General features: G+C 39.1%; 1 protein-coding gene and 1 long non-coding RNA gene across 18 annotated transcripts in view; one reads left to right on the top strand and one right to left on the bottom strand.

Moving 5' to 3' along the window:
* LOC147911376 (5'-3' exoribonuclease 2-like) overlaps positions 1-23,546 on the bottom strand; it is an 85,967-nt gene that overhangs the window by 32,176 nt on the left and 30,245 nt on the right. The gene's annotated exons all lie outside the window — the stretch shown is intronic.
* LOC147911377 (uncharacterized) lies at positions 2,058-22,722 on the top strand. Of its 3 annotated transcripts, none has more exons than XR_015551060.1 (3): positions 2,058-5,028; positions 15,003-15,132; positions 21,961-22,722. It is a non-coding gene; the product is annotated as an uncharacterized LOC147911377 (long non-coding RNA). The 3 variants fall into 3 exon arrangements; XR_015551061.1 differs by lacking the exon at positions 21,961-22,722 and adding an exon at positions 19,962-20,841; XR_015551059.1 differs by lacking the exon at positions 21,961-22,722 and having other exon boundaries at positions 15,003-20,841.

Genomic DNA, 23,546 nt, shown 5'->3' with positions numbered 1-23,546 from the left:
TAATAGTGATTGTTGTACAACTCTGTATATATACTAAAAACCACTGAATTGTACACTTTAAATGGGTGAACTTTATGGTATATAAATTATATCTCAATAAAGCTATTAAAAATAGATAAATAAATGGTCAACTTAATTAGGAAAAAAAAGAGCCCAAAGAATGCATTAATAAACTGTGATATGTCCATATAGTAGAATATCAAATAGAAGTAAGATTCAAAGAAATAGAGCTGGATGGTCACAAATATATTGCTAAGACAAAAAAGCAAGCTGCAGAAGCATACATACAGTATACCACTTATCCAAAGTTATCAAACAGACAAAACAATATTAGGTATTGTTCAGGGATGAATACATATGCAATGAAAGCAAAATTAGAAAAGCAAAGGAATGATAAACACCAATTTCAGGACAGTGGTTATCTTTGAGAGAGAGGGAAAGGAATGAGATTGAGCTTCAGTTTGGATTTATAATTGGGAAAAAAGGAAATCAAAAGAGATTTAAGGGCAGAATAGGGAAGAAGCTATCAGACAGTGTTCCATACCTCCGTGCTATGAATCAGGAAAGAGGGGTTCAATCAGAAGCAGTGAATGGGATAACTGGTAAGGAAAGCAGGAGGTCAATTTTTGGGGGGTCTATTGAAAAAGATAACCTGATGACCCCCAAACATAACAAAACAAATTCTATGAAGGCAGGAGGCTCTCTGCCTATCCAACTAACCTCTACACTCCAAAGTCCACATTTTCCTCTCTCCTGCACCAAATAGACACCACACTCAGGAGAATCCAGACCCACTTTCTTTATGCTTCCCAGGAAGCCAGATAGTTAGTATTTTAGACTTGTTGGCCATATAATCTTAGTTGCAACAACTCATATCTGCCTTTGTAGAGTGAAAGCAACCATAAAGAATACAGACATGAATGGGTATGGCTGTGTTTCAGTAAAACTTTATTTACAAAAACTGTACACTGGCTTGCTAACCTCAGCCCTAAGGCCTAGCACACCACTAGGCATATTGTAGCTCTTCAACGGATGTTGCGTATAGCTACATGAGAATTTCTACTCCCACTACCTAGAAAGTATAGCAGGAGGAAGGATGCATGGGGAGGTCCTAACTTTGAGAAAAGAGCTCCAGGCATTCCCAATAAGAAAACTGAACATACTTTCCTCTCAGGAGTTACTGTAGATATAGTCAACACATTAATTACGTAAACTTAGAGTTTCTTTCTTCAAGAGAAGATTTTGATGCTCACCAAAGGAACTCACTCCTCAAGAGCCTTGCCAAACACAAGCCAACGTGTCTCCTGCTGCATTAAAGAGATCCTCAATCAAAGGGCAGCTAAAAGGAGAGCCACTCTGAACCCTAAAACCAATTCATTTCAAAGAACTTTTCAATATTTCTTGGATTTACCAGATGATCAGAAAATAGTACCCTCAACTGAAGAAAGGAATTTTTAAAAATCTCAGGAAGCAGCTTTCCAGCAAGCCTAAAGAACCAGGTGTGACAGCAACAGAAATAAAGACCTCAAGAAGGAGTCTCCAAGAAGAAAGAGGACTTGATAGAATACCTAATAAAACAGCGAGTTTGGATGTGGAACCGTATAAAGAGGAAAACAGAAAGAGAACACCAAGAAAAAGACAAAAGTAGCACAAGAAAAGAAACAGTATCACAGCATAACTTGAATCTGGAAAGTGACAAGAATTTACAATACTATTTGATTTTTCAGCTCTTAAAACAATCCCATATACAGCCAAAGCCCTGACAGTTTAATGTGGGATGCCAACAAGGCAAAAGGACAGCTGGCAAGCTTGGGGTGAAGAGTGAGAGCAGCAGAGGTAGGAAAGCTAATACCTAACCTTAGACAGTGAGAAGTCAAGGGACCCTTTAAATAGAAGATGTAATAAAAAAGACACATCACTCAAAGTTATAAAGCTCACCAAGAGAAGAAATAAAGACAGTGATTTACTGTTAGGAACGGGGCAGGGGATGCCGCATAAGTGACGCAATCCTCTTCTATCACAGCTAGAATTCAATAGATAGGTCCAAAACCAATAAATCAGGCATAATCATGATATCTAGAGACAGAACCAAAACAGTTAAAAATGGTTATCTCTACAGAGTAGAAATGGGATGAGATGCAAGTCAAGTTTGATGGAAGTTTTAAAAACAAAGGAAACCAGCATTCACTTTAACAGTTTCTCTTTGGGGAAAACACAAGGAATACTGAAACTGCCGTCAAAACAAGGCTTTCGGTTCCTCCTGGATAGGAGCTAAGTAAAAATCAAGATCTCACCAACCTCAGCAAAAGAATGCAGTTCACTGTGACTGACGGGCACTTCCTTCAAAAACGAAGGGGCGAGGGGCATGAAGCGCCGCTGAACCTTCCCAATCCAGAAATTCTAAGCACAAAATCGAACTCGGACGGGATCACGGCAACGATAAAGAGAAAACTCAGTAATGGCCAGAAGTCGACATATACATTAACAAACAAACAACAAAGTATTTAAGTGCATCCAGGAATTCTGAAAATTTCAACAAGCATTCTGTCCAGCAGTCGGGGCACCTAGAGAAGGGGGCACTTAGGAGACTTCTATCTCGTCCTAGACGTTTCTAAGATGCTGCTTTCACCGCAGGCTCTAAAACAGCAACAAAAGTCCTTTCACACCAGGAGAAAACCTTTCAAGCACGGGCAGTAAACAACAAAAAGCTCGCCGCGGGGGGTTACTTGACAAGGTTGTGAGAGGCTGGGATCAACAGGTGCGCCCCTGCTACCCAGCTAACTCAGCGGACCAGGCGTGTGCAGCCCAACACCTTCGAGCCTGTTCTGAAACCCGAAACGCGCTGTGCCGAGAGGAAACAAGGCCGTGGGCGGGGCCTTCCGGGCCGGAAAAAGCGGGCAGGGGAGGAGCAGCCCTCCAGCGAGCTCAGACCCCGCTCGGCCCTCGCCCCGCCGAGGCTGCTCTCCCAGGGCCCCGAAAACGAGTGTCGGCGACCAACCGCGTGTCGGGCTGCGGCCGCCCGCGGGGCCGACAGAGCAGCGCGGGCCCCGGCACGGCACCCCGGGGACAGGCGGCGGGTCCCGAGGGCCGTGGCCGAGACGCGCTGGGGCTCCGGGCTTGCCGACAGGCACCTCCTCACCTTCTCTTCCACGCAGTTGACAAGGATGGACGGGGACCTGCGGCTGAGCCAGCGAAAGAAAGCGGGGCCTCCCACAGCAGCGGCGCGGCCCGGGACGAACGTAACCACAAGACACAGGCGGCAGCGGCAGCCGCGGCACCGGGACTTCCTCCCACGTGCGCGCCGTCGACGGGAAGTGATGTCACGGGCGCCGCCGCCGCCGCAGGGGAAGCCGGGAAGGAGGCTCCGGGCCGGGCTGGTTGTCGGATTCGGGCTTCTGCGGCTGGCCTCGCTTGCGGCATCAGCTTTCAGTGGTGCCAGCCCTGAAGCCCGAGGTCGACCTCATGTGAGTCGCGGGGAATCCCGGGCTGCGCCGGCGTCTTGCTCCCCCAGCCCTCGGGTTCCACTGGGGCGGGATCCCCGTGCTCCGCAGGCGCCCGGGGAGGTAGGTCTTCCTTGCCGGTTTGATCACCTCCTTTTTCTCACCCATCTCAATTCAGAGTAGAATCAAAGCATCTAAACACACTCATTATTTCTATGTCCTGGTTTCTCCCGGTTTTGTGCCACAGTACGTACTTGGACTATGAAAAGGAATATTTTTAGGTATTTTACACGAATGATGGCTGGTTTGTGTAACTCCCTTTAGTTATAAAATGGGATCTAGCCGGCATTTAGCATCTAATTCAACCTTCCAGCTACATTTATGAGTATAAAATAATTGCTGATATCACTCTCCAGCATTTATTTGAGCGCTTACCACGTACTAAAGCTTTGGCTAAGGGATTATCTCATTTAATTGTCACGTGAACCTTCTGAGAGTGTTACATATTATCATCTTCATGTAACAGATGAGAAAGCCGAGCTGTAAAGGGGTTAAGTTACTTGCTTATTCATACTGCTGTGTTTCAGTCCAAGTCAAGATCATTTAATGCTCTGTCCTTACACTAACAGGATGCTTTTAGCCTTTATTTTCTGATGGCTTCAAATCCTTTTTTTAAGCATATACAAAGAGATCTGGAAGAAGAGAGATTTATGTCCATTTGTTCAAGCTTGGAAGTGTTTCTCCATGGAATCCCCTCTTGGCTTGACAAATCACGCTCAGTCCTCAAGGCTCACCTCAAGAGGCCTTTATGAAAGTATTTCTCCGTGCTACCTGGTGTGCAAATATTTACTGCCCCTTCCTCTGTGGTCTGATGCCACTTTAAACTTCTTTAAACTGTTTAAACTGCTGGTGTGGAAATTAAGAGAAATGGTTAGCCCATGTTTTACTTAAGGACAGCCAGAACTATTCCGGAGTACTGTGTCTATTGTGAAGTCCCTCATTTCTTCTGGAAACAGGCCCTCCTCATCAAGTATTTGGTTCCCCTAGGAGGTGCTGTGTTCTTGTAAGACCACACACAAGGTAGGTGATTGAACAGCTGGGCAAATTGGGCCATTGAGAGTCCTTGCCCAGCATTTTTGAACTGAGAACCATAGGAAGGCAAGGCAGTCCCTCCCAGATAGCTGAAAGCTGAAAGAGAATGGGACTTGCTGCCAGTCCGCAATGAGAGAAGCAGATTTAAGTCCCTGGTTCCGGTGGTTTTTGAGTACAGCTAAATCCCTCTTCCTGCAGTTTGGTTGGTAAACCTATTCTTTAATTCTATGAGCCAGTAAATTCTCCTTTTGTCCCACGCTAGTTTGGGACAAAACAATGGAGGCCAGAAGGCAGTGGGATAGCACATATAAAGTGCTGAAGGAAAAAACTGTTAACTAAGAATTCTATATTCAGGAAAGGTACTGTTCAAAAATGAAGAAAAAATAAAGACTTTGCCAGATAAACAAAAATTGAGAGAATTCATTGCTAGTAGACCTGATTTACAAGAAATACTAAAGAAAGTTCTTCAGGCTGAAAACAAGTGACCCCAGTAAAGGTAATTATACATATTTTTTATCCTTTCTATTCTTAACTGATTTAAAAACCAATTGTATAAAATAATATCACACAACGTATCATGGCTTAAAACGCACAATTTAATATAAGTGTAATATATTTCCTAGTAACAGCCCAAAAGGAGGTGGATGGAAGCAAAGTTGCAATGAGCTAAGGAAATGACTGCAGATGGTAAAATGATAATTATAACAATGCAATGTTGAGTTTGTAACATTAACAGATATAATACATATAACAACAATACCAAAAAAAAAGGGAAAATGGGAATCAAGCTACATAGCAGTAAAGGTTCTACATATTACCGAAATTAAGCTAGTACAAATCTAAAGCTGATAAGACGTATATAGTAAACCCTAGAGCAATTACTTAAAAAAATTCAAAAAAAAAAAAAACTAAAAGATCACTAATGAAATTAAAATGCTACATTAGAAAATACATATAGAAAACAAAAACTAAAATGGCAGATGTAAATCCAACTCTATCAGTAACATTAAATGTGAATAGATTGAACAATCAAAAGGGAAAGATTGTTAGATTGGATTTAAAAAAAACATGATCCAACTATATGTTGTCTACAGGAGACACACGAGAGTCACAGAGACAAAAACACTGAAAGTAAATGGATGGGGAAAAATATCATGCAAACAGCAACCACAAGAAAGCTGGAGTGGCTGCACTAACATCAGACAACACAGACTTTAAAACAAGAATACCAGAGAGAGTGACATTTTATAATGATGAAACGGTCAATAGTTCAAGACATAACAATTAAAAACATATATGCATCTATTAACGGAGCATTGAAATACATGAAACTTTTAATGGAAATGAAAACAGACAATTCAACAATAGTTGGAGACTTCAATACCCCACTTTCAATAATGTATAGAACAATTAGACAGAAGATCAACACGGAAATAGACGACTTGAACAACACTACAAACCAACCAGATCTAACAGACTTCTACAGAGCACTCCATCCAACAACAGAATATACATTCTCAAGTACATAGGGAACATTCTCCAGAACAGATCAAATGTTGGGCCATAGAACAAACCCCAATAAATTTAAAAGCATAAAAATAATACAAAGTATGTTCTCCAACCATAATAAAATAAAATTAGAAATCAATAGTAGGAATAAATTTGGCAAATTCATAAATATGTGGGAATTAAACAACACACTCATGAATAACCAATGAGTCGAAGAAGAAATCTAAAGGGAAATCAGAAAACGCTGGTTCTTTGAAGAGATCAACACAATTGACAAACCTCTGTCCAGTCTGACCAAGAAAAAGAGAGAAGATTCAAATTACTTGAATCAAAAACAAAAGAGAGAAAACAACACTAAGATATCACCTCACGCCCGTTAGAATGGCTATAATCACCAAGCCAAAAAACAACAAACACTGGAGAGGATGTGGAGAAACAGGAACCCTCATACACAGCTGGTGGGAATGCAAACTGGTGCAGCCTCTATGGAAAACGGTATGGAGATTCCTCAAAGAATTAAAAATAGAGATGCCCTATGATCCAGCTATCCCACTACTGGGAATCTATCCAACGAACCTGAAATCAACAATCCCAAGGGCCTTATGCACCCCTATGTTCATTGCAGCATTATTCACCATAGCCAAGAAGTGGAAGCAACCTAAGTGTCCCTCGACTGATGACTGGATCAAGAAAATGTGGTATATATATACAATGGAATACTACTCAGCCATAAAAAAAGACAACATCGTCCCATTTGCAACAACATGGATGGGCCTGGAGGGTATTATGTTAAATGAAGTAAGCCAGAAAGAGAAAGACAAACACTGTATGATCTCACTCATATGTGGAATATAAACCAACACATGGACAGAGAAAACTGTATTGTGGTTACCAGGGGCAATGGGGGTGGGGGGTGGGCACAAGGGGTGAAGGGAGACATATATATGGTGATGGACCAACAAAAACGTACAACCCAAAATTTCACAATGTTAAAAACTATTAAAACATCAATAAAAAAAAGAGACAAAACTGGAGGAAAAGAAAGAAAAAGAGAGGACAAGATTACCAACCTTACAGAAACAAGAAGGATTATAAACAAATACTATGAATAATAGTACACAAATTAGATAACTTAGATGAAATACACAAATTACTAGAAAAACACAAACTACAAAAATGACTCAAGATAATCTGAATAAACCTATAATAAGTGAAGAGATTGAATCAGTAATCCACAAACTATGCACAAAGAAAAGCCCAGGCCTAAATGGTTTCACCGCTGAAATCTACCAAACACTCAAGGAAGAATTAACACCAATTCTTCCAAAAAAAAAAAAAAAAAGAAGAGGAAGAAACGCTTTCCAACACATTTTATGGGACTAATATTACCCCGATACCAAAGTCAGACAAAAATGTCACAAGAAAGCAAAACTACAGGGGCCAGCCTGGTGGCGTAGAGATTAAGTTTGCACGCTCCACTGTGGCGGCCCAGGGTTCACAGGTTTGGATCCCGGGTATGGACTGATGTACCGCTTGTCAAGCCATGCTATGGCGGTGTCCCATATGAAAAAAAATAAATAGAGGAAGATGGGCACGGATGTTACCCCAGGGCCAATCTTCCTCCGCAAGGAGAGGAAGATTGGCAACGGATGTTAGCTCAGGGCTAATCTTCCTCACCAAAAAAAAAAAAAAGAAAGAAAGAAAGAAAACAAAACTACAGACTAATATCTCTTACGAACATGGATGTAAAAGTCCTCAACAAAATACTAGCAAACTGAATCTAGCAATATATAAAAAGAATTATACACCATGACCAAGTGGGATTTATCCTAGGGATGCAAAGTTGGTTTAACATCCAAAAATAATTAATGTAATACATCATACAAATAGAATGGAAAACAAAAAATCACAAGACCATCTCAGCAGATGTAGGAAAAAGCATTTGACAAAATCCAACACGCTTTCATGATTTAAAAAAAAAACTCAATAAACTAGGAACAGAAGGGAAGTTCCTCAATATAAAGGGCATCTACAAAAAATCTCCAGTTAACATCATACTTAATGGTGACATACTGGATGGTTTCCCTTTAAGATTAGGAACAAGACAAAGATTTCCACTCTTGCCATTTCTATTCTAAATTGTAGCGGAGGTTCTAACCAGGGCAATTAGGCAAGAAAAAGAAATAAAAGGCATCTATATCGGAAAGGAGGAGGTAAAACTATCTCTATTTGCATGAAGTGATCCTGTATATAGAAAATCCTAAGGAGTCTACCAAAAAACTATTAGAAGTAATAAATGAGTTCAGCAAGGTTGCAGGATACAAGATCAATATACAAAACCCAACTGAATTTCTATACATTTGCATTGAAAAACCCAAAAGTAAAATTAAGAAAACAATTCCATTCACAATAGTATCCAAAACCAGGAATAAATTAACCAAAGAAATGCAAAACTTATACTCTGAAGTTGATTCTAAATTCATACGGAATTCTAAGGCAACAAGCTACAACTAACAAAACAATTCTGAAAAAGAAGAATAAATAAGTGTAAGACTCATACTTCCCAATTGCAGAAGTTACTACAAAGCAACAGTTGTCAAGACACTGTGGTACTGCTACAAGGACAAACATACAGATCAATGGAACAGAACTGAAAGACCAGAAATAAACCTATACACCTATGGTCAACTGATTTTTCACAAGGGTGCCAATGGTGCTGTGACAATTGAATAGCTATATGCAAAAGAATGAAGTTAGACCCTAACCTTATCCCATAAGCAAAAGTTTACTCAAAATGGAATCATACACTTAAATTGAAGACCTAAAACTATAAAACACTTAGAAGAACACACAGGCATAAATCTTCATGACCTTGTATTTGGCAATGGACTCTTAGATCTGACACCAAAAGCAGAAGCAACTAAATAAATGAATAAATAAGTTAAACTTCATCATCAAAATTAAGAACTTTTATGCTTCAAAAGACACTATCAAGAAGGTGGAAAGACAATCTAGAATGGGAAAAAATATCTGCAAATCATATATCTAATAAGGACCTTGTCTTCGGAACACATATTAAAAAGCTCTTGGGGCCAGCCCGGTGGTGTAGTGGCTAAGTTCGCGCGCTCCACTTTGGCGGCCCAGGGTTCATGGGTTCTGATCCCAGGCACAGACCAAAGTACCGCGTATCAAGTCATGCTGTGGCTGCGTCCGTATAAAGTAGAGGAAGACGGGCACGGATGTTAGCCCAGGGCCAATCTTCCTCAGCAAGAAGAGAAGGATTGGCAACAGAAGTTAGCTCAGGGCTGATCTTCCCCACCTCCTCCCCCCAAAAAAACTTCTTACAATTCAGTAATAAAAAGACAACCCAATTTAAAAATAGGCAAAGAATCTGAACAGATATTTCTCCAAAGAAGATATACAAATGGCCAATAAGCACATGAAAAGATGCTCAGTATCATTAGTCGTAAGGGAAACGCAAATCAAAACCACAATAAGATACCACTTCATACCCACTAGAATGGCTAAAATTAACAAGTTAGATAACAAGTGTTAGTGAGAATGTGGAGAAACTGGAACCCTCAAACACTGCTACAGGAATGTAAAATGTTGCAGCCACTTTGGAAAATAGTCTGGCAGTTTCTCAAATAATTAAACATAGAGCTACCATGTAACCCAGCAATTCTACTCCTAGGTATATATCCAACAAATGGAAACATGTCCACACAGAAACTTGTACATGAATGTAACAGCATCACTCATAATAGTCAAAAGGTGGAAACAACCCAAACGTCCATTGACACACAAACAGATAAACAACATGTGGTATATCCACACAATGAAACATTATTTGGTCATAAAGAAGAATGAGATACTGACATATGCTACAACATAAATGTACCTTGAAAATATAATGCTAAGTGAAAGAAGCCAGCCAAAAAAAAAACCATATACTATATGATTCTATTCATAGGAAAGTCAGAATAGGGAAATCTATAGAGACAAAAAGTAGCTTAGTGGTTGCTTAGGGATGGGGTAAACAGGGTCAGGGGATAAAGGGATGGTAGCTGAAGGGTTCAGGCTTCTTTTTGAGGTGATGAAAATATTCTAAAATTTACTGTGGTGATGGTTACACACATCTGTGAATATATAAAAAAACCACTGAATTATAAACTTTAAATGGGTGAACTGTATGGTATGTGAATCATATCTCAATAAAGCTGCCTAAAAAATGTAGTAGCCAGCTCCAAAAGAAAAAATCATAGTGAAGAAAGCAGAATGTAGGGTCAGGGAGCAACATCGCTTTTGTTCATTATTAATCCTTCCTGCCCTTAACACCATGCCTGCATGTTTGCAAAAAAAAAAAAAAAAAAAAGGACTAAATGAAGTAGACGAGTGACAGGAAAAAAGCAGGGTAGGAAACCTGGATTTCACCACATGAAAAGAGCACAATTCTACACTATGCAATGTCACCAAAAATTAGACATAAAAATATCCTCACTTATACCTGGACATACAAACTACTAAAAACTAACTTACCAAATAAATTTCTGAAACATCAAATGAGTCTGTGTTAAGGCATTGTTTGAAGAACTGAACTTGTATTAATTGATTTAACCCACACAACCACCCTATGTGGTACATATATAGCTGATCTTCATTATTTACAAGTTCCATATTTGTGAATTCACCTACTCACTAAAATTTTTTGGAATCCCAAATCAGTATTTGCAGCATTCTCATGGTCATTCGCAAACATGAGCAGAGCAGTGAAAAATTTCAGTCTATCAACACACACGTTCCAGTTGAGGTCAAACAAGGTGACACTCTGCCTTATTTCAGCTCTCATACAGAAATGACCAGAGGATAGAGATGGTAGGGAGCAGTGTGGTGTAATGCAAGAAGCTCCAGTTCTTTCGAGTTTAGGAGAGTTTAAGTCATTTTCCCAAGATCAGAAAGCTAACGAATGGAGGACTGTATGAGCCAAGGACACAAAGTGAAGAAATTGATGGTTGAATGAATTAATTGTTAAAGGGCTAAAAAAAGAGATAAAACGAGATCATAAAAAATACTTAAACCAAAAGAAGAAGAAATGGAGAACGGAAACAAAAAACAGATGAGACAGAAAACAAACAGTAAGATGACAGATTTAAATCTAACCATATCAATAATCACATTCAACGTAAATGTTCTAAATGCCCCAATTACAAGGCAGAGATTGTGAAAACAGTGTGGCAGTTCCTCAAAAAGGTCAACATGGAATTACCATATGATGTAGCAATTCCACTCATAGGTATATACCCAAAGAAATGAAAGCCCTAAAATACCTGAAGCGAAAACTGAGAGAATTAAAAGGAGAAATAGACAATTCAACAATAGTAGTTGGAGACTTCAATACCCCACATTCAATAATGGATAGAACAACTGGATAGAAGATCAATAAGGAAACAGAGGTCTTGAACAACTATAAACCAATAAGACCCAATAGACATATACAGAAGACTCAACCCACCCAACAGCAGAATACATATTCTTCTCAACTGCACATGGAACATTCTATATGTTAGGCCATAAGTGAAGTCAAAATAAATTTAAAGGGATTGAAAGTATGAACTCTGCTGACAATAGAATGAAATTAGAAATCAATAAAGGAAGGAAATTTGGCAAATTCAAAAATATGTGGGAATTTAAAAACACACTCTTAAATAACTAATGGGTCAAAGAAAAAATCACAAGGGAAATTAGAAGATAGTTTGAGATGAATGAAAAGGAAAACACAACATACCAAAACCTATCAGAAGCAGTGCTTAGACTAGGGAAATTCATAGTTGTATGTGTCTATATCAAAAAAGAAGAAAGAACTCAAATCAGTAACCTAAACTTCCATGTTAAGAAATTAGAAAAAGAAGAGCAAATTAAATCCAAAGCAAGCAGAAGGAAGAAAATTATAAAGATTAGAGCAGAAATAAATGAATTAGAGAAGAGAAAAGCAATACAGAAAATCAACAAAACCAAAAGTTGATTCTTTGAAAAGATCAACAAATTGAGATACCTTTAGCTAGACTGACAAAAAAAAAAAAAAATAGAAGATTTAAATTACTAAGTAAATCAGAAATGAAAATGGGTACTATGTTACCTACCTTACAGATATAAAAAAGATTATAAAGGCATACTAAAAATAATTGTATGGCAACAAATTAGATAACCTAGATGAATTGGACAAACTCTTAGATGGACACACACTAACAAAACCTACTCAAGAAGAAATAGAAAATCTAAATAGGCTTATAACAAGTTAAGCAATTGAATTAGTAATCAAAAAACTTCCCCTAAAGAAAAGTCCAGGACCAAAGGCTTCACTGGTGAATTCTACCAGACATTTAAAGAATAATTAACACTAATCCTTCATCAACTCTTCCAAAAACAGGTGAGGAAGAAATACTTCTCAACTCATTCTATGAGGCCAGTCCCTAACACTGAAACTAGACAAAGATGTCACAAGAAAAGAAAATTACAGACCAATATTTCTTATGAATATAGATGTAAAAATTTTCAATAAAATACTAGCAAACCAAATTCAGCAACACATAAAAGGGATTATACACCATGATCAAGGAGGATTTATCCTAGCAATGCAAAGTCGGTTCAACATATGACAATCAAGTAATGTAATATACCATATTAATAGAATAAAAGACAATCCCTCTGAATAATTATCTCCATAGACACAGAAAAAGCATTTGACAAAATCCAACGTGTTCATGATAAGAAAAAACACTCAACAAACTAGGAATAGAAGGGAACTCCCTCAACTTGATAAAATGCATCTAAGAAAAACCCACAGCTAACATCATAGTCAACGGTGAAAGATTGAAAGCTCTCTCCCTATGATTCAGATTAACACAAGAATGTCTGCTCTCATCACTTCTATTTAACACTGTACTGCAGATTCTAGCCAGGAAGTATGACAAGAAAAAGAAACGAAAGGCATCTAAACTGCAAAGGAAAAGTAGTCACGTGCTGAGTAATGATGTTTCAGTCGATGACGGACTGCACATATGACGGTAGTTCAAAAAGACTAGTACCATATAGCCTAGGTGTGTAGTAGGCTATACCACCTAGATTTGTGTAAGTACACTCTCTGACGTTCGCACAACAGTGAACTTGCCTAACAATGCATTCCTCAAAACATATCCCCATCGTTAAGTGACGCATCACTGTAAATCTATCTCTATTTGAAGACAACGTGATCTTATATAAAGGACTCCACAAGGAACAAACAGAGCCAATAAACAAGTTCTGCAAGGTTGTAGGATACAAGATCAACATATAAATAGAAATAACGTACTTCTATACATTAGCAATAAACAACCTGAAATTGACATCAGAAAACAATTCCATTTACAATAGCATCAAAAAGAATAAAATACAACAGAATAAATTTAACAAAGAAGTGCAAGACAAATACACTGAAAACTATAAAACACTGAAGAAAGAAATTAAAGAAGACCTAAACAAATGGAAACACATTCTGTGTACAAGCAATGTAAGACTTAATATTGATACGACAACAATACTCCTAAACTGATCTACAGATTCAAAGCTATCTCTATCAAAATCCCAGCTGGCATTTTTGCAGAAATTGACAAGCTGATACTAAAATTCATGTGGAAATACAAGGGACCTAGAATAACCAAAAAAATCTTCCAAAGAAGTACAAAGTTGGAGGACTCACACTTCCCAATTTCAAAACTTACTACAAAACTAGAGTAATTCTAGTCTGTACTGGTATAAGGACAGACATACAGATGAATGAAACAGAACTGAGAGTCCAGAAATAAATCCATGCATCTAAGTCAATTGATTTTTAAGACATCATCTTTTTAGAGCAATTTTAGGTTCAAGGCTAGAAGGGGCTGGAATTGGTTATTTCCTTTTCTCCACATAGAAGCCTAGGGCCTTCTGGAGTTGGGTATTTCCCTTCCCCTAGATCAGTTAGGCTCTGGTTAAATAGCTTCTCCTGAGGGCAGATACTGCTAAGAACAGAATGCTCTAGTGCATTTCAAAAATGGTTCCTTTCCCCATTCCTCTACCTGAATTATGAGGGAATTTTTCTCCGATGTTCACTGTGAGGACCTGTAAACTCACAAAAGAGGAGTCTCCCTATGACTAGTCCCCCTGGAGTTTTTAATCTCTTGAACCTATTTACACTGAGCCTCCAGCAATTTGTCAGTTACAGTTGCGGTTTCTCTCCCTCAGCACTGGTTATTGTAGGGGTTTCAGCTCTGTTCCGGTAAGTTGTGATTTCTCTATGCACCTGGCGGTCCCTCCAATTTTAGGAGTAGTGGACTGCTCTATGATCTCACTTCTCTGACAGACTGAAGAAGAGTTGCTGATTTTTTGGTTTGTTTGTGTTTTTACTTGTTAGGATGGAGTGGTGACTTCTAAGTTTCTTACTTGTTGGACTGGCAAAGAGACTATATTGCAATTTTAACAGCTGCATATTATCCTGTTCTATAGATGCACCATAATTTATTTAACCAGTCTCATTTTGATGGACCTTGGTTTGTTTCCCACCACCTACCACTGCAAACCATGCTGCAACAATATCCTTGAGTGTCTGTCTATCTGCAAATGTGACAATATGAGTGGGACAGCTTCCTAGAAATAAAATTGTTGGGTCAAGATTGCCTTATAGGATATTGCAATTTCACCATCCAAAGAGGCCATTACGTCATTCCTAAGCGTTTTCCATTATACCATATGGTTTAATTAGCAAAATTATATTAATCAACATTCTGATTTATCAGTATGAACAGTATTTGTGATACGATGTGTCTTCTATTCCTTTTGTAACTGAAAAGCTGATATAATAACAGACAAATTTTAAAACAGGCAGAAATCACCTATGACCAGTACCCTAATGTAACAACTGCTTTCACTCTTCCTGTTCTCAAACAGTTCTTTATGAAGACGGCTCCAGCGACGTGCTGCTGTGCTTGAGCCTCCGCTGGCTGCATGTGAGGACGCAGAGCAGGCACACAACAGCGGCCACTCAGTGAAGACCTGAGGCACATCAGCGACCAGACTCGTGAGCCTGGAAGGCCTTGGATACTCCACTTTCAGGACCCATTTAGGGAGTGCTGATGAACCAATACCAGAGAAATTACTAACCCAGCTCAGGAAGTACCCAGCAGTCCCTCCCTCTTTGTTGGTCTGTTAAAGGCCAAGACATAAAGCAAAGGTGTAGGCCTGTCTCAGAGGTGAGAAAGCCACCTGGGAGGGCCAAAGGAAGTGCCTTGAGTTACTCCTTGCAACCAGGAGTTCTCAAACTCCTCTGACCCACTAAGAGAGGCAGAAGACTCCAGGCCCATTTCCACTGGACAAAGAATGCAGAGAGCCAAGAACTGGAGAGAAACAACAAGAGTCTAAACGGTAACCGGTGCGATCAACAAAAGTAGCACAAAACCATGATTTAACTTACAGTAAACGCTTCCGTAACCACAGGAACTGAAAACAATGACCAATTCAAAAAAAGCACTGTTAACAGTGGGTACTTCCTAAAAACAGGAGAAGTTACAATTCTCTGTGATAGCAAGTAGTTATTAAGTGCCATTTTGCCAAGAATTCCAGACTTTTTAGAATATGGAACTCTGGGTCCTCAACAAACTCTAGTAATACACTAATTAATGAGAACGTTATATTTTAGTGGCATGTAATAAATCAGGAGTTATAAAAAGATTACCCTTAATTATGCATAAAAATCAGTCTGCTGCATTATTCCCCCATAAGGATCAAAGGAGGCAACTTGTATTTGAGGATCTCCTGAGACCCAATAGGAATAAATAGAAAATTATTTAGGAGACTCAATAGGGAAAAAAGTTCTACTTTTTTGGAGGGGGAGAGGGGTAACTTTTTATTTTGATATAACTTCAAACTTACAGAAAAGTTGCAAGAATCATACAAGAAACTTCCCTAGTACTCTTTAGCTGGATTTAACAATTGTTTATGTTTTGCCCCATTTGTTTTATCATTCTCTCTCCCTCTACATACATGCATGTGAGTATGTTTATATATATGCATACTATTTTTTCCTGAACCATTTGAAGGTAAGTTACAGACATCTTCCCTCTCTCTCCCTAAACAGTTCAGTATGTATTTCCAAATGTCCACAGGGACATTCTCTTTCATGAGCAGAGTTCAATGATTAAAATCAGGAAATTTTACATTGATACAATCTTATTTTTCATTCCACAGTCCACATTCAGATTTTGTCAATTGGCCCAATAATCTCCTTTGTAGCCAACTTTTTTCCAGGTTCAGGATCCAATCTAGGGTCATGTCTCTTAAATTTCTTTTAATCTGGAACAGCTCCTCAGTCTGTCTTTGTCATTCTTGACCTTGACATCTTTTTAAGAATATAGGCTGGCTACTTTGTAGACTGTCTCTCAATATGTGTTTGACTGATGTTTCCTCATGGTTACATTCTGGTTATGCATTTTTGGCAGGAAGACCACAGAAGTGTGTTTCTAGTTTTCAAGTGACAGGAATAATACTTTCATAAAGTAAGTTTTTTTTTTTTCTTTTGTGAGGAAGATGGGCCCTGAGTTAACATCTGCCAATCCTCCTCTTTTTGCTGAGGAAGACTGGCCCTGGGCTAACGTCCATGCCCATCCTCCTCCACTTTATATGGGACACCACCACAGCATGGCTTGACAAGCGGTGGGTCGGTGTGCGCCCGGGGTCCGAACCAGCGAACCCCAGGCCACTGCAGCAGAGCGCGCACACTTAACTGCTTGTGCCACTGGGCTAGCCCCGATAAACTAAGTTTATTGGGAGGGAAATTAACTTCCAATCTTTCTCCTATCAAACAAAATAGTTAGAAATATTCCCTTAAAAACTTGGCTTAAAAAAACAAAAAACAAGACTGACAACAATGTAATATCATTTTATACCCATTACATTAAATTTTTTAAAATTAAAACTATAACACTCAATCCTGGACTGGGTCCTGGAGCAGCAAAGAGGCATTAATAGAAAACTGGTGAAATCTGAATAAAGTCTGGAGTTTAGTCGATAGTGATGTACCTATGTGGGTTTCCTAGGTTTGACAAGTGTGGCACTATAATGTAAGAGGTTAACAATGGCGGACACTGAGCAAGGGATTCAAGGGAAATCTTGACATTATCTTTGCAGCTTTTCTGCAAACCTGAAATTATTCTAGAATGAAAAGTTCACTTAAAAATTATAACCCCCAGTACTGATGAATGATAGGGAAAATAGAAGCTCTTGCATTCTTGGTAGCAGAATAAACAGGCAGAATCCTCTTGGAAAAGAGTCAGACATTAAGGGTCCTAAATATCCTTGTTGCCTTTGAGTCTATAATTCTACATGGAAACATTGTAAGGAAATAAACCTAACAGAAAAAAAGCTACGTGGACAAACAAGTTCATTTGCAGCATTACTTATAATCAAGAAAAGTTGGAAGCGACCTATACGACAACAAAATAGGCAAGATTAGGAAGTCATAAAAATGAGGCAAATGAAGACTGTGTCACATCAAGGGAAATGCTTAAATACGGTAAATGAAAAAAAAATTATATATTCAGTATGCTTATACCTATGTAAAGATCAATCTAAACACAGGAAAAAGAAATTACCCAAAATCTGTTTGTACAGGATTATGCCAGGAAAATGAACATTGTCTTCTTGGCTTTTTTTTCCCCAATTTAACAAATTTAACTTAATTTAAACTGTTAAAAACAGTTTTATTGAGACATAATTCACAGATCATACAATTCATACTATAAAGTATATAGTTCAGCAGTTTTTTAGTTTATTCACAAAGCTGTGCCACTATCACCACAATCAATTTTAGAACATTTTCATCATTCCAGAAAGAAACTCCATACCCTTTAGCAATCACTCCCCATCCTCCCCAACCTCCAGCCCTAGCAACCACTCACCTTCTGTCTCTAAAGATTTGCCTCTTCTGGACATTTCATATCAATGGAATTATACAATAGGTGTAATAGGTGGTCTTTTTTGAGTGGCTTTTTTCTTTTTCTTTGGTGAGGAAGATCGGCCCTGAGCTAACATCTGTTGCCAATCTTCCTCTTTTTGCTGAGGAAGATTAGCCCTGAGTTAACATCTGTCCCCATCTTCCTCTGTTTTGTATATGGGATGCCACCATAGCATGGCTTGATGAGCAGTGCGTAGGTCTGTGCCTGGGATCCAAACCTGCGAACCCGGCGCTGCCAAAGCAGAGCGCGTGTACTTACGCGCTACACCACTGGGCCAGCCCCTGACTGGCTTCTTTCACTCAGCATAACGTTTTCAAGGTTTATCCACGCTGTAGCAGTTATAAGTACTTCCGTTTAACGGCCAAATAATATTCCATTGCATGGATATACCACATTTTGTTTATCCATTTGTCAGATGATGGACATTTGAGTTGTTTCCACTTTTTGGCTGTTATGAATACTGCTGCTTTGAAATTTGCACATAAGATTTTGTGTGCATATGTTTTTACCTCTCTTGAGTATGTACCTAGGTGTGGAGTTGCTGGGTCATATGGTAACTATGTTGAACATTCTGAGAAACTGCCAAACTGTTTTCCAAAGTGGCTGTACCATTTTACATTCCCACCAGCAATACTTTAAACTTTTATAACAAAAAATGTACAAGAAATCTGCAAAAATTAACTCCTGCTCACCATAAGGTAATGCTACATTTGAACGGGCTCAACATTCGCAAAGTAAAATATTGGCTCTAGTAAAATACAAGCTGGGCTTTTGCAGGTTGGCAGATTTCCCACTTGCCGAGAACAGGCACAAAGACAGGTGTCTCTCTTCTTTTTTAAAATAGTCTGTCAGTTTGTTTGCTTAGCAACAGGAAATAGGGTGGTCTTGAATCTTAAAATTCTGAACATAATTATGTGTCTTCTCAAAGCAGTTTCTGAACCAGGGAAGCTGAAGAGAGAATGTCGCGTTTCACATTATTGTTGACACTAGAATAATATTAGGAATTGACAGGTTTTTGAGAGACAGATGTTATTGCCGAAAGAAGGATCGTGTATCAGAATTTAAGGATCTGACATAATGATCAACTTTTTTACGCCTTCCTATTACTTTCTGTAGTTGAGTGCTTGAGGTAAATCTATAATCAAAGATTTTAGTTCAGTTCTTCCTTTTCCTGTCACAGTTACCCATCTGCAATTTCTTAAAAAATATTGAGAGTTGGGGAACGTGATAGCAAAGCAAACAAACACAACTGAAAATACTTATTAAGGAACAGAGGGTAACTTCTTCAATCAGGCATTCCTCTTTGCTGGAGGAAAAGAGGGGACATACATAAGGAGATATCAGCAAGTTTAGAATTATTGTAATGATGTCTCGGTTAATAATTACTAACCGGAATTTTCAAAGCAAGAGGATCTTGACCACTACTGTACTTTGAAAAAATATTTGTTATACTTCGTTTTACAATATGCTGAGGAAATTTTAATTTTTTCTTAATATATTTTTTCCCCAGACAAGGGAATTGGGAAGCATCAAGGTGAATGTAGAATGGAAACAGAGCTGTCAGACTAAATTTTCAGCTTTTCACACAGTATAATTATCACTTTTTAGTTTCCACATAAACAAGTCCTTAAATTACATTAAGAAGATTTCAAAAATATCCCTTAATAAAAACTTACATATAACAATCCTGAAGGAATTATTTTACTTTACCATGTGTTATAAACTGAATTGTGCTGGCCCCAAATTCTTATGTTGAAGCTCCAATCCCCAATGTGACAGGGCCTTTAGGGAGGTCATTAAGGTTAAATGAGGTCATAAGGGTGGAGCCCTAATCTGATAGGACTGGTGTCCTTAGAAGAGGAAGAGACAGCAGAGATCGCTCTCTCTCCACGCACAGGCACAGAGGAGAGGCCATATGAGGACACAGAGGAGGGTGGCCACATGCAACACAAGGAGAGAGGCCTCACCAGAAACCAACCCTGCTGGCACCGTGCTCTTGGACTTCCAGCCTCCAGAAGAGGGAGAAAATACATTTCTGTTGTTTAAGCCACCCAGTTTGTAGTATTTTGTTATAGCAGCCTGAGCCAACTAAGACACCACACCAATGTGATTTTTAACTGTTCTTTCCTTTTTGCCACTGTGATAGATTACAGACACAACCAAATTTTTTCAACTGAGGCCGCAAAGAGATGTCTCTGGCCATTAAATCCAATAGTCATTGGAACTATCTAAATTTTAAAATGGATCCATTAAATTTAGGCTTCAAAGGGTGTATTCTAAGTTATTTTGTAGGATAAATCACTATAAAATCAATATATTACGAGTTGTTACCACCAGGCGGCTTTACCTCCCATTTCTTTAATTCATAGCTAGCCTCTCTATCCCCATAGCTGGCCTCTCCACTATCCTAGATCAGCGGCAAGAAGCCAGGACCAAAGTATGGCTAACCTAGTGGCGAACAAAGATGGTGATGATGGTGACAGTGGTAAGAGTGGTGGTGACAAGATCAGTGAACATTTGTCAAGCACTTACCAGATGTCAAGCAGATATCTATTACCTTTTTTAATCTTCAAAACAACCATTATTATTATCCCCACTCTTACAAGATTTAGCAAGGTTGAACAATTTGCTCTCTGTCACAGGATTCAAACCCAGACACAAGCACTCCAGTGCCCATTTCTTATGCTACAATTCTCAAAACTGAATCATTTAAACTCAAATTGTGTTACTGAACCATAGCTTTTTTGAAAAAATAAATAAAAATCCCTAATAATGAATCTGAAGTCTATGTCTAATTTCTTACTAAATACAACCAGTACAAAACCAGATCTACTAAATAGACTCTAAATGGAACTTGTACCTGATAAATAAAACCAAGTCCCTGTAGGGTAAATGGGAAGAGTAGAAAAGCAGACAGAAGCTTCAGGAGAAATTCAGCATTCCTAAATTGTACCAGTAGGTGATTTTCAAAAAATGATGGAACATTTTTTGTTCAACATTTTCCTCAATACCTCTAGGCCAAAGCAACTGCCTTCATCAAAACAATACAAGTTAAGTCTTGGTTTCAAGTAAAGAACAGAAGCTTAACAAGTGTCTGAGAATATCAAGGCAACAGCTCATTCTTTTATAATACAATTTAATATGCCCTGTATCTGCTCGAAAATTCCCAAATAGGGTGACTCAGGATATGTCTCTTAGAGTTCCCTGTTCACTGAAGAATTACCACAGAGAGACAGAACACCAACTCCATTTTCTAATTCTGAGAGACCTGAGTAAAGATAAAAGCAACTCATACTCTACCACAATTAAAAAAGCAATCTCATCCACAGGCAGGCTCCTTTTTCCTAAAATGGATTAACCACCTGTCCATTCCTTCCTCATATATTTAATTTTTTTTCACTATATTAACATTATTAAATTAACTAGAGCTTCTATTCCTAGAGCATAGATTACCAAAAGTTGGATTGCTGGGATAAAGTATATATGGCTATTAACTGTGATGGTTATTGCTAGATTCCTTTCCAAAAAAAGTTCTAGGCACTAACTTTTTTTTCAGACTATATGAAGCAGGCTGTCCTTTTCTACTAATACAGTATTTCATAGAACATAAGTACACAAAGTTTGGAAAGTCTTCTAAAGAACAAGAAATCAATATTTGTTCTCCTGTGGAGGCTTCTGTAATCCCTTGTACTATCAAAAGGAGAAAAGAAACTGTTACTCACAAAATTTATCTGCCTCATGCAAAATCGACTTATGTTTCCTTTTCCCATTCTCGTTCACTTTTCCTCTCTTCCCCATCACTCCACTGTAAGATGTGCACCTATATGTATGAACGCAGCTTTCTCACTTGTAAGAGCCTTGACACCTAACACACTTGTCCCATAATTTCACCACAGAGAAGGCGAAAGGAACGATAGTTGGGGAGCCAAACATTTCCACAAAAGGTAAGACTTTATTGTTATTTTCTTTCTTGACTACGAGAGAAGCTAAATCCCTTAAAGAAAGGCTCCCTCTCATCATTTTCCTAAGTGAAATCTTTCTTCCAGTAACTGAAAAGTGAGTAGATATATTTATTAATTAAGGCTCTGAACCAGTCTGCTGAGATTTGCTCTTCTACCGACCAGTTGTGTGACCTGGGAACAAGTTACCTAACTTCTTTGGCCTCTGTTTCTTAATCTGTAAAATGGGTACAAAAATAGTTCTTACTTTGGAAGGTTGTTGCAATGAGAGTGTGTATATGTTTATGTTTGTGTGTATATTTATAAATATTTATATACACACATATATAAAGACCTTAGTACCTGAAACACAGTAAGACCAATGTAAGTGTTAGCTGTAAATCTGAGCCACATTCCCCACTACCCACCTGGAAGGCACCCCTAAAAGGAAGCAGGATGTGGAGAGTTCAAACTTCATTTGCCCTCTAACTCCATGTGAAATGGGAGGCATGCACACCTGGCTCAAAGAGAACAGCTGTCTCCTCTCCCTCTTTGAAGTCAGCGGGCCATTCTCACTCACCAGGTGTAGCAGGGGAAGGGGCCCTGGGCCCTGCCCCACGGGAGCTCATGGTCTAGCGAGCCTGGAGAGAAGAGCAGTTACTACCCTCTCCTGAAAACAGGCCTGCAGATCTAGTTTTAGGGCCAGGACTTGAGAAACTGTTTGTGTATTCAGTTTAATTTCTAATTGTTTTCTGAATAGAAACACACATGAATTAAAAGCTATTAAGATAAAAGAGGTCCAGCTGAACACAGAGAGACTACCTTTCGACTTGTCATCGCTCTGGGTCAAATGAAGTCACATCTTTGAGGATGGCAGAGCTGAGGGGTCACCATCCCCATGAAGGCACAATGGCTTGGTATTAGAAACCTGGGCAACCACTCAGAGCCCCACATTAGGGAGATTCTTGTGCACTGTGTATAACTGAGCAGTGATTCAAGGGGACTGTTGGTGAAGGAAGCACTGTGGGCTAGCAAGGATAAGAAACTGAGGCTTATACAGACAACTTTAAGTAAGAACCCAACTCCTTCACCCCCTTCCCCTACTGTTCTTTCCTGTAGCAAGTATGACAGGGCCAGGCCCATATCCCTGGGGCCCTCACCACCCCAGTACATGCCCACAGTGTCCTCCTACAAGCACCCATGCCTCCTGGCCTGAGCACTTTCCTCGCTGCTGTGCAGCTGCCAGAAGTGGAGCCAGGCACAACACTCAGTCAGTGACAGACGGGAGGGGAACGGTAAACGCCTCCCTTTCCCACCCCCATGTGCAATAACTCTGAGGCATGTTCTACAGTCTTCCAAGTTTCCGTAAGGGGACTGAGCTCCAGCTGCTCACAGAGGTAACCTACTCAGTCACACTCTTTATCGGCCCTGTCACTTTCCTCTCTCCTCTATCTGGGATTTTTGGGACCACCTCCTACATAAACTACTTATACTCAAATCCTTGTCTCAGGATCTGCTTCCCGGCAATTCCAACCTAAGTCATT

Source organism: Ceratotherium simum, unplaced genomic scaffold (assembly GCF_057802395.1).
Source record: "Ceratotherium simum simum isolate JZ-2026a unplaced genomic scaffold, ASM5780239v1 HiC_scaffold_43, whole genome shotgun sequence".
Taxonomy (NCBI): domain Eukaryota; kingdom Metazoa; phylum Chordata; class Mammalia; order Perissodactyla; family Rhinocerotidae; genus Ceratotherium; species Ceratotherium simum.
Note: the sequence above shows the minus strand (reverse complement) of the source record. Positions and strands in the feature narration are given on the sequence as shown.